This window comes from Solanum lycopersicum, chromosome 9, assembly GCF_036512215.1.
Source record: "Solanum lycopersicum chromosome 9, SLM_r2.1".
NCBI classification, from domain to species: Eukaryota; Viridiplantae; Streptophyta; class Magnoliopsida; order Solanales; family Solanaceae; genus Solanum; species Solanum lycopersicum.
The window spans coordinates 45,467,773-45,479,197 of record NC_090808.1 but is presented as its reverse complement, the minus strand read 5'-3'; the positions used below and the strand labels follow the sequence as shown (position 1 = coordinate 45,479,197).

General features: G+C 31.9%; 1 pseudogene; it reads right to left on the bottom strand.

The window, feature by feature from the left end:
- Positions 1-2,391: 2,391 nt before the first annotated feature.
- LOC101260570 (small ribosomal subunit protein eS25 pseudogene) lies at positions 2,392-3,125 on the bottom strand (annotated as a pseudogene).
- Positions 3,126-11,425: the final 8,300 nt, after the last annotated feature.

Genomic DNA, 11,425 nt, shown 5'->3' with positions numbered 1-11,425 from the left:
TCATTCCATAGAGTCACAAAATCACAAATTCTAAATCACTAGTATTTTTTCTCTATCATAAATAGACATGTCACTTAGTATGTTAAATATTAACAATAAGGACAAAACATAATTGTACAATTTATTTTTATGTTACATCAAAAGTACAACACTGACTTATTATGTGAAGTTTTCATATTCTTCAAACCAATTGCAGAGTCCAATTTATCCAGAGTATAAAACCACAAAAGTTGTTAGTCAACAAAAATCAGACACACTAACATTCTCATGTAGTACAAAACTACAAAAGTCTTTTTTTTCTACAAACAGAATAACACATATTATTTATCACATAGAAATGTTTTTCTTATCAAATAGTCTTCCAACTATAACAATTTGACATACTATTTTATCAAACAAAAATATGCATCTCTCATTTTTGCAAACTAAAGAATTTTAAAAGCAACAATATCTGCGAAGTAAAATTCATTCCACAACATATGGTTTGCGAATCTTTTTCCAAAGATACACATAATAAAAAAAATATCAAAGATGATTACACTTAGAAACTATTTTCCTCCTTAGATAATTTAATAAGAAGGTTACCTGGTAATATTTAAACGGAATAGCTTAAATTTTTTTTGTTACATTCTCACTTCGACTTTGCTAAAACAAAGCAACGAATTATGGAGAAGTAATGCATTCATCTTCTACTTCCATGATCATATTCTCTCAATAAGTAGAATAAAAAAATAATATTTCCTTAAGATTGTTGTTCATCTTATATTCCAAAAATTCTATGAACAAAACTTTGAACATCTTTGTAAAAAAACAAAGTTTAAGGCCATTTTCACAACTAGAAAATTAAAACCAGTAGATAAAATAGAATCAGAAACAAACTTTTTAAAAAAATATACAAAATATTTTTCTTAAATAAGAATTGTTGTTAATATGTGTCTAAAGAATCTTACTGATTCCAACAAACTTTGAAGAAATACGAAGTTATTAAGTTTAATGAACCAGTGAAGAACAAAAGAATAGAAGAACTGAAATTAATTCACAAATCTAAAGTTTTTAAAACACGTACCAGAATCTGGAAAATTTTTAATAGGAAAAAGATCAAGTCCACTGAATTCACAGTGTCCCCTTAAGGAAATTATTCCCCTATAGTATCCGAAGTTTGATTTGGAATATGGCCTCCCAGGGTAAAATGATCTCAATCACCAGAGTATAGATACCAAAAACTCTGGTGTCAGCGAACCACTTAACGACAGAAAGTACACTTCGAATACTAGATTTAGTAGTTGAAAAAGAAGTCCATAAATTCTATTTAAAATGAGAGGAAATCCCTCAATTTGTATAAAACAAAGGATTGTGCGAAAAGATTTTTATTGTGCTTTACCGGAAAGGTCACAAACCTTTGGAAAAGTCATAATCTTTCAGAAAGGTCGTCACCTTTATAAAAGTCACAACTTTCCATTAAAGTCACAAGTTTTCATAAAAGTCGCAACTTTTCATAAAAGTCACTACTTTTCATAAAAGTCACAACTTTTCATAAAAGTCACAACTTTTCATAAAAGTGGCAACATTTCATAAAAGTCACAACTATACAGAAAAGTCGCAACTCTTAGTTTTTCTTTCAAGCCTTTTTAAAATCTAACACTAGGTCTCACTGTAAGTGAGTAAAGTTCTTGTGAAACTCATAATAGATACTAGACTTTTTGTTCTTTGAGTTTATAGTAGATGTCCTTTCTTATACAACTTCCCTTTATTTGTACAATTCCACAATGAAGTGAAACTTTATGTAAACAAATCTTTTGTCATAAACACTCTTTGTTCACCAACATTAATCCTTTTTATTAACTTGACACCTGTTCTCCTAAACCCGTTCGGGTTATGTTAGAGTGAAACACATTTCAGTAACGAGTACCCTACATCTCCTCCCCTATATATCAATTATCAAAATGTTAGTCGCTCTAACGTCAACCATGGCGTCTTATGTGCATAACGTCAACCTGAGACATGTCAATTTCTCAAAGCACACCAATCAAAGAAAAATATTAGAGCATCAGGATAGTCTAACTAGAATATAAATATCACAGAAGTATGCATTTCCCCATTTATGGAATCATAAAACACTATGACTATCGACAAAACATAGGTAATGCAATTTGATTACTCATGGTCTCTGGGATTAAATCTACACGCATACTTTATAGAAGAACTCAGAAAGTTATAACAAATAATTTACACAATCGGAGGAGACGTACAATAACAAGAAACTAAAAACTAAGAATAGCATTTTTGAAAACATTTAGACAAGAAATGTAATCAAAACGAAAAGGTAAAAGCAACTTGTGTTTTTTCGTTTTATTTTTCGAGAAAAATAACTCAATTAAATAGCCAGCATAGTCAAAATAGCAATTGCAATAAAAACTAGTGCTCAAAATAGCTGTGTAGCTTATATGTTCTAATATTTTCGAAAATAAGCTTAGAAATTTCTAAAACAAGTAGTAGACCCTGCAAGAGCTAGGTAAACTAATGAATAACGCATATTAAGTGTTGGTAGCCCCGGTGTATTTCTGCTGGCTTGCATGAGCAGATACCATCCTAATTGAACATCAAGCAAACAAATCTCTAATTGCCTTACTAGCTAGTGATCCACTCATCCAGATACGATCGGAGAGTACAGAAGGAGCGATAATCTTATACTTGGGAGATTTTTAGAGTAGATTATTGTATGTAGGCTTGTCGAACAACACCATGTTGTTCACCTTTTCGTTTTGCTTTTCCTTGCTCCACTTCTTCTTCTGCTGCTTTCCACCGTCGGACTTTGCTGGCTTGGAAGATGGAGGTGGATCTTGTGCCTTCTTTGGAGCCATTGCTCGGAGAATGATGAACGGAGGAGAGCGGCGGAGTTGGAGGCAGAAATGTGATGGGGGATATACGCAACTTGTGGATAAAAAATGGAATGGGAAGGGTAATAGTTATTAGGATAGAAAAGAAGAAGAAGAATAAGATAATGATGATTCAAGATCATTCTTACTAAGATAAAAAGGACCCTTGAAATTAGTAGACTTGGTCCACCTCTCAGTTTCAAGGATATCCCCAACATGGGGAAGGGCCGCCTTGATCCTAGCGTGTCATCCCAAAATTCAGTATGTTCAAGTCTATTAGTCACACACAAATGATCCACAAATCCACCTGACTGTCTTGAAGTGATGTAATCTCCTCATCTTTGCTAAAAAGTCATGCCCTTAAACCTTTGAAGTAGTGAATTTACGCCACCCCCACCTCCGAAAAGCATGTATAGTTGCCTGGTTCACTACCACTAAAGCATCCTTGGTTGATTATTCCAAATTTTGATAAAACCCAAAAGTGTTAAAAATTAAACTTAAAGCATAACCGATAATAAAGCACATACTTTGTTTATCTTACTTAAAAATTCAGTGCACGTGACACAAAATGAGTGAGGACAAATTTAGGGGCATTTAAGAAATCAATAACTCCATAAGGGTGAGATCCATTAACTTCATTATACTTGTGCTTTCTTAGGAACATCATTTTCTGCATAATATCAAACAGTAGTTTCTGCAAGGGAAGCATAACACCTCCCTAAGCTCTGGTAAGATCCTCTAACATGGGAATATTTGATAAGCTTCTTGACATATACTAGGTTGAAGGCAATTCATCATGTGTAGGTATGTGTTAATATTATAGGATATTTTCCTTTTTTCAAGAATTTGAAATAACTTAATTGAGTTGGTGATAATTTGAGCTTATAGGATTATGAGGTAGTGATGTGAATTAGTTTATAAATTTTATACATCTTGTGAAGTGTACAATATGGCGTCAAGGAACTAGGTTGTCAGAGTAGATTTCCTTTTAGTGAAGAAAGGTAAGATTGAAGTAGGAAGGAAATGATTTGTGATGTACAATTAAAAAATATAGATTGAAGCTGTGGATAATGTATTTGTAATTTGGACAAATTAAAGTTGTGCCTAATGAAACAGGAAAGCTAGCGATAAAAAATGAAGAGGTAAACCCATTGTACTTTATTGGTCTTAGTATCTCGTAATTCTAATGGAGTTAAGATGCATTTTTAAACTATATAAGGGCTTGGAGGATTTTAGGTAAAGAAGAGGAAAGAAGAGTTGCATTCTGCATTTTAATAGATAGACTGTCAAAAATGTCTTAAAATGTCTAGAGAATATCCGTGCATTAATTTGAACGTAGAGGTAACTCAATTAATATAAGAAAATAATTTTCCTCGAAGATGCTTTGAGAAGGGAAAGCCATGAAAGGAGCTATACAAGATGTTCATTAGTAGGTCCCATTTGTTGGAAGAATCATTTGAGTCAATTGGACATGTAAATTCTTGATTGGTACAAGGAAATTTATTCCTTCAATATAAGAATGAATGGAAATGAATGACCCATAGATAATTCATTATCAAATTGCATAAATAACCGGATATCACTGATCGAGGACTCGCATGTCCAATGTACTCAATTGATTCTTTAAACAAAAGGATCCTGCAAATGAGCATCTCGTAATATTCCTCGTTCTTGTGTTTCCCTACTCAAAGAATCTTCAAGGAAAAACACTGCCTTATGTTAATAAATGTTACCTCCTTCTTCTCAAGAACCCACTGATAATTTGTAGACCTTTTTGAAAGTCTACCTATTAGAAAGCACAAGACAACTCTGCTTTGCCTCAATTTCTACCAACACATTTCCTCTAACTTAACCCTTATACAACTTTTAAATGGTTTCTAACTCCTTTAGAATTAAAATATACAAGGGCTAAAGCCGTGCAATAGGATTATCTCTTTCTTTGTTTACAAAACACATCTAGCTCTCAAGTTTTATTAGAAACTACTCCAATTTTTCCAGCAAGTCATAACAAACACGATGCACCTCTTCAATATCAATCTTTCATTTCTTGCTTCACCTTATATAATGGAAGAGAAATTGAGGGGACATTCAAATTCTTCTTGATGCTTAACCTTTTCCTACTTCACGTTTTCAATTTCATCCTTTAGAGTCAGACTGAAAAACATGATAAGAATCTTCATCATACGAGGGACATTAGTATTAGTATTAATTAGGTTCTTGTGAATCACTGTTTGTAGTTGATGAAGGAAAATGCCATCATCTGTAAAATATTAATCCTTTTTAATTGTAGTTTCATGAAACTTAGAGTTCTTGCATCTTCTCAGTCTTTTTGTAGAAGGTTTTGGGAAGGTTAGTGTGAAGTTCTTTGAAATTAGTTCTGAGAACAACTTTGTGTGTTGTTCCTCACCTGACTTGGTTTTATGTTAATGCTAGTCTTTTTATTGTGAAACTTTCTCAGGTACCTCTTTCCAAAGAAAGACAATTGGTTTGGCCCTCTCTATATTATTTCTATGTTCGAGGTTGCCTCAAGTACTTTATAAACTTGATCAGATTATTTATATATTTGCTTTTAAACATTATTCTAATTAATCTTATATGCACATTTTGTTTTCTTGTAGCCTCTATACTTTTTGTAGTGTATGTAAAAGTGAAGAAGAATCTTTCTTTTCTTACTTTAATGGCTCTTGATATTTTGACAACTAATGATACTCTCTTTGCATTATAAAATGTGAAACCATAGCAGTGACAGTGTAACATCTATGGTTTTGGTAGTGTGTGTAAGACCTCAGGTACAATAAACTAGTTTCAGTGGAGAGCTAATCTCTTCACGGGGAGTCCTTTTATACAGTAAAATAGTAACACATACATTTGAAATGTTGACATTCAATTGGGTCTAACATTTTTCAAAATTCATAAATTTTATGTTTTCTTTATTAATAGTTCAAAATAATATTTTTTATAATTTTTAATAATTTTATCGATAACTATCTTTTTTTTATCAAAATTTAGGATTTTTATTAGTAAATTTTGAGATTGCAATTCATATGTCATTAGTTACGTTCATTATGTTTTTTTTTAATATTCATTTTATTAAATAAATCAGTTAATATTCATTATAATATTTTACAAAGTTTAAAAATTCATTCAAATATTAATACAATTTGCATACACAAACATTTAATCAACAAATAATTTTTAGATCACATTCTCTAGCCCATAACTTAGGTCCGGTTAAAACAATTTCATATATATAGATTAACTGGCTCACTTGGTTAAGATGGTGGTGAAAGAATTTTTTAGGCGTGTAAATAACCAGTTGCTGCAACGTTAAATTCGGTGAGATCCATATGGTTATACAAATCTATCTTCTCTTTGTTTATTTTTCTTTTATTTTAATTTTTGCTTATTGATCTACTTTTTTTGTTCATGTATAATTGTGGTGGTCTGTTACTCTTAGTATTTCATTTTCGTGGTGGTGTATTACTATTAATCTTTTATTTTTGATGCTAGCGTCTCTTTGCTTGTTATGATGAGGTTGAGTTTTTGTTAGTTTTCAAATTTTCAGATCTGCATGTTTAATTTTGTTTGGCTTTATTTTTTTTTGTCTAAGTTATGCTATTGACGTTTTTGACTATCATATAAAATAAGGTAGTGTATAGTACAATTTGGTGTTTTTTTTTATATATTTTTAATTCTAGCTTTGTACAGTTAGCTAGGTGATTTAATCTTATTTTTGTTTAATATATGGTGTACAATTTAAAAATGTTTCATTAATGAGTAATATGTTTTGGTTTCTACTATTTCTTTTAATATTATTTTAAATTATTATTAAGTTATTATATGTGTTTGTTGACTCCTCATGCTAATAGTTATCAATTAAATTATTATTGGTATTGTTGGATTGTTGGTTGTGTTATTCTTTTCTATGAAAATCATTTTTCCCTTCATCATTGTTTAGTATTTGTTTGTTTCAATTCCTATTATTATAAGAATGTCCCGCAATTCTTTTTTATTATTTAATCAAAAAATTTACTACCATTTTGTTCATCTTATCATTTTGGTTGTTGAATTTTATTTAAATTATTACATATTGATTTTATATGAGTTTAGATTTCATGTTAAATGGCAAATGAAAATCTCTCCGTCGGTTTTGGAGACCTCCCTATTTTAGAAGACGGAAATTTAATTTAAGTTTACATATTTTGTTTGTTGTAATTAACAACGGACAAATAACCGTCAGTTTTCAAGGCCTTCTGTTATAATAAAAAGGATTCTTATTTCTTAAGTTATTATTTGATTAATTTATTATTAGTCATATTTATTTATTACAAACACTTTTACTAAGTGTCGTTACAGGTATCTGTAGTTCGTTCCCATTGAAGCTATTAGAATTAAGTTCAAATTATATTCTCCATTCACTATTTTGTATATATTGACGTGAGATGAATTTTAGGCCGTTTCTTATATTATCTTATTTTATTACCTGTGTATATTACATTTTATTATACTTCTATATTAATTTTGTCTCCTCTCAATTTGTATAAAATGATTTAAGTCTGAACCAACACTTGTGGATTTTGAAGTGTGTATAACTCATTCCCTTTGAAATTTGAACCCCTTACCTAGAATCACTTTGTTTTGTAAACATTCTTTTAATTTAATTAAATAATCGATTTTCTAGTTTACCTAACTTAATGTGGCGACTCCATTTTCCCTTTTACCTCTTTAACCATTTTAGAATTCTTTTAACTATTTTTTAATGAAGTCACCGGGACGTTGCTCCTATTCAAAGGATGTCAACATGGAACAGATTCTTAAAGCCTACATAAAAATTGTTCTAAATTTGAGTCTTGATTAGATCTGACTGTATCAGAACTTAAGTTTTAATACGAATTATCATCCTATAATTGAAAGGTTTGATAAGATAAAAATGTACAGAGACTAGGTTTCAGTACAAAGTTGTCACAATCTTTGACTTAAACATTTATGGAGTTTATATAGGCCCAAAAGATAGCTGTCGGTTTTGTTTCAAAACCTATCCTAGTTCAATATAGATTTCATAGACCAATTATCGATAAAATTGAGTCTTTGATATTTAAATGTTAAAAAACTATCATTATTATACAATTTTATTTCACACCTTTGAATAAATTATCTTTAAATGACTTACACATCGTATATTTGAAAGCTTTCCTATAGTTTTTCAGTTTTTTGTATGGTTCATGATGTGAGTCATGCCCCGAGCCTACCCCCAGGATGCTAGCACGGGACGACTCCAAGCAAACCCTTCCAACGTATCATAAGCATACGTAATCGATTTCAACACAATATTTATAGTGTGCATAAGATAGAAACATTTCATAAAATGAAATGATGTGGACTACCCAAAACTATCTTAATAAAAAATCTGTGAGTTTATTGATCATTGAAATATCAAACTTATCTTGATGTTGAGGACTAAACCTGCATCGTAGATGTTGTTGACATAGATATCGAGAACTGATATATGCCTTATCTTAATGTTGAGGACTAAACCTTTATCAGAGAAGATGTAGCGTTGAGTGTGCATCAAAACTTTAAAGGTAGTGAGCATGCATGATAGAATAAATTTGAACAATGTACATAACTAAACAAAGCATGATACTATTCTTAAAATATTGAACATGAAATAACTGAATGTAATAACTAAGTTTGATAGCATGCTGAAACTAAAATATTGAATTGTAATTGATAACTTGGTCAATACATTAGAATCTGATTGTGTCAAATAATAAACATAAAGCCAGGAGTGATAAATGTGGAGTCCGATGTATAAAGCCAATCAAAAGGACCCCATGTAACCTATGGCGTGAACACAAAATTGATGCCTACATAGAGGACTTATAAACATATGTGAGACGTAATGCTCAGACTATAGAGGTTACTGACCTTAGTCCAACCTACAGTCCTAGTCCCATATTCTAACACTCAACTTGAAGTACTGAGCCCTAGTCCCATATTCTAATAGTCAGCTCGAGATATTGAGTGCGGTAAAGAATAGGATTGACTTCATGCGGCATGGTTGTCCGAGAGAAACATATTCAAAATGAGGTAAGTTGGTAGAGAGACAACTTATTTCCTTGTAAAGTTTAGCTTACTCATTATTACTCTATAAATTTTCTATTGAGAGTATGTACACAATATTTTAGATTAATCCATATTACGGTCTAATCCCAAGAATTTACCCTCTAATTTCTTATTTTTCGTTGTTAGTTTCGTAATGTTTTACTACTTGTGAGAAAATCCCCCTTTGTTATTTGACACATTTGTGTCACCCATTGAATTTACTATATTTTAGTTGTTAATTTCTTTAGCTACGACTAATTAGAATGAAATTCTAATTATTTACTAATCACGACCACTCCGTTGGGACACGACCCTAATCCCTTGTTGGGTTACTATACCATTTTATGATCGTAGACACTTGTACATGAAATTGTGTCATTGACTACGCAAAACATCAAAATGGCGCCGTTGTCGGAGAGTGTTTTACATAATAAAATGTAGTTAAGTATATTTTTTTCATTCTTAATTAGTTGTATCTTTACTCATATTGTTTTAAAGTTTCTTTTCCTTAGAGTTGTTTGTGTATGCAGGCACATTGAGCATGGCTGAGGGAAGGGTGGCAAGTTGGTTGAGGTATATCAAGAAGCCAAGAGTGACTTCGAGTTAAATGCCATGGTAGCTCAACTGAACGAATTAGCCACCAAACTATTTAGGGTGGAAACCTAGTTCAAAGGTCAGGGGAGTTATATGCCTCTTCATGAGCGAGAAATATCTACGATCAATGAGAATAAATGTATCAATGATATGTTATAGATCATTCTCCTGAAGCTTCATGAGCAAGAAAAAATGCTAGCGGCGATAAGGAATGCTTAAACGTGCTAGGTCTGATGAATATTTCTCACTCGAGAAAAATGAAATTGATTGGAGACCTTTTTTACCACAGATTGAATAATGTTCGCCCAAGCAATAAGGGAGGGTTTCCTAGTGGTGTTAGGTCAAACACCAATAATAAAGCTTGACTGTTAGCTAACATCGAGCCACGATGTTAAATAAGGCACTTCTTGGGAGGAAATCCAAGGTTTTATCGCTCTAATAGTGTGTCATTATTGTAGGATGGAATAAAGAATGTGGTTAAACGTAAAGGTTGCCGAACTAAGGATCCATTAGGCGAATAATGGAAATTGTCTGTGGTCTAGCCATTGTCTACCGTTTAGACCTTCACACGTGTTGGGGGTCCTGTAATACTTGGTGAAGTAATAGAACATTCGACGCAACGCCTAATAGGTTAGTGAACAAAATTAACGTCACCAAATGGAAGCGAACACGACGATTTATAAGGGCCAAGAGACTTAAATTTTGAATTTCTTCACTTTCCCTCGGTTCTAGACTTCACGAATTCACATCAAGGTAGAACTTTCTTTATTTTCGTTATCTACTAGTATATTAGTGGTGATTGGTGCTTAAGATTAGGATTTCTTTGTTACCTAGAATTTCAATCATATTTTCAATAAGTATTAAAGGTTAGTCTCTAAAACATCAGATGGGATTTTGAAGATTTTGTACTCATTTGAAATATTAGTATTAAATTGATATTGCAATGGTTTCATGCCTAATTTATTTTGAAAATCTTACCCATATTTTTTAATCGTGAAATGCCCATGATGTTTGTGCTCTTTATTGAATGAAATATCCTTGGATTGTGATTGCATATTTGTTAGATAGTTTTGGGTGAAGTTTTAGAAACCCTTGTTTGTGATAAACAATGAAAATTTCTTAATTACGGAATGTGACCCCATTCTTACGTTAAAAATATCATCAAAATGGTTAATTTGGCAAAACCATGAGAAATCTGAATGTCCTGCAGTTATTGGTAATATCAGCATGTGCTTAATTATTCTTTTGCATGAGATGAACTTTTTGTAAGGTGGGGTAGACTTCATGTATGTGATTGGAAAATAGGCACATTGAGCAATTCAGAGAGTTGGGTCATGCTAACAAAACTACTCAGCAGTTTGCCTAATGCCTCCATTTCTCCATTTATATGGATTTAAATTTGATGTTTGAATTTGTTACTTTAGGCGAAATGATAGTGATCGCCGAAAGAGCTCGGTGTCTCATAAAATTCTCTTCTTTTGCCTTTCATATATACCCATGAACACTTGATGCACTAGAACATTCAGCGGACGAACTCAAGCTCACCGAAAGTAGTCGACGTATAGCTGAAAGAATTTTCAGTCGCCAACTAGTTATAAATTGAATACAATCCCTTCGCAAAGCCTGTCCTAGATCTCTACAGAAGTTCAGCTATTCGTAGATTCAGTTAGCAAAATTCTCTACCATATATTATCTGTGGGTTTACTTGATTTTATTTTAACTATTTCTGATATTTTGCAGATAAAGTACATATAGACTCCAACATGCCACCCAATATTACATCACAGGGTATTGAAATAAAAAATGGGGGTCAAATCCTCTAAAAAGGGGAAGAGAGGAACGCCCACCTA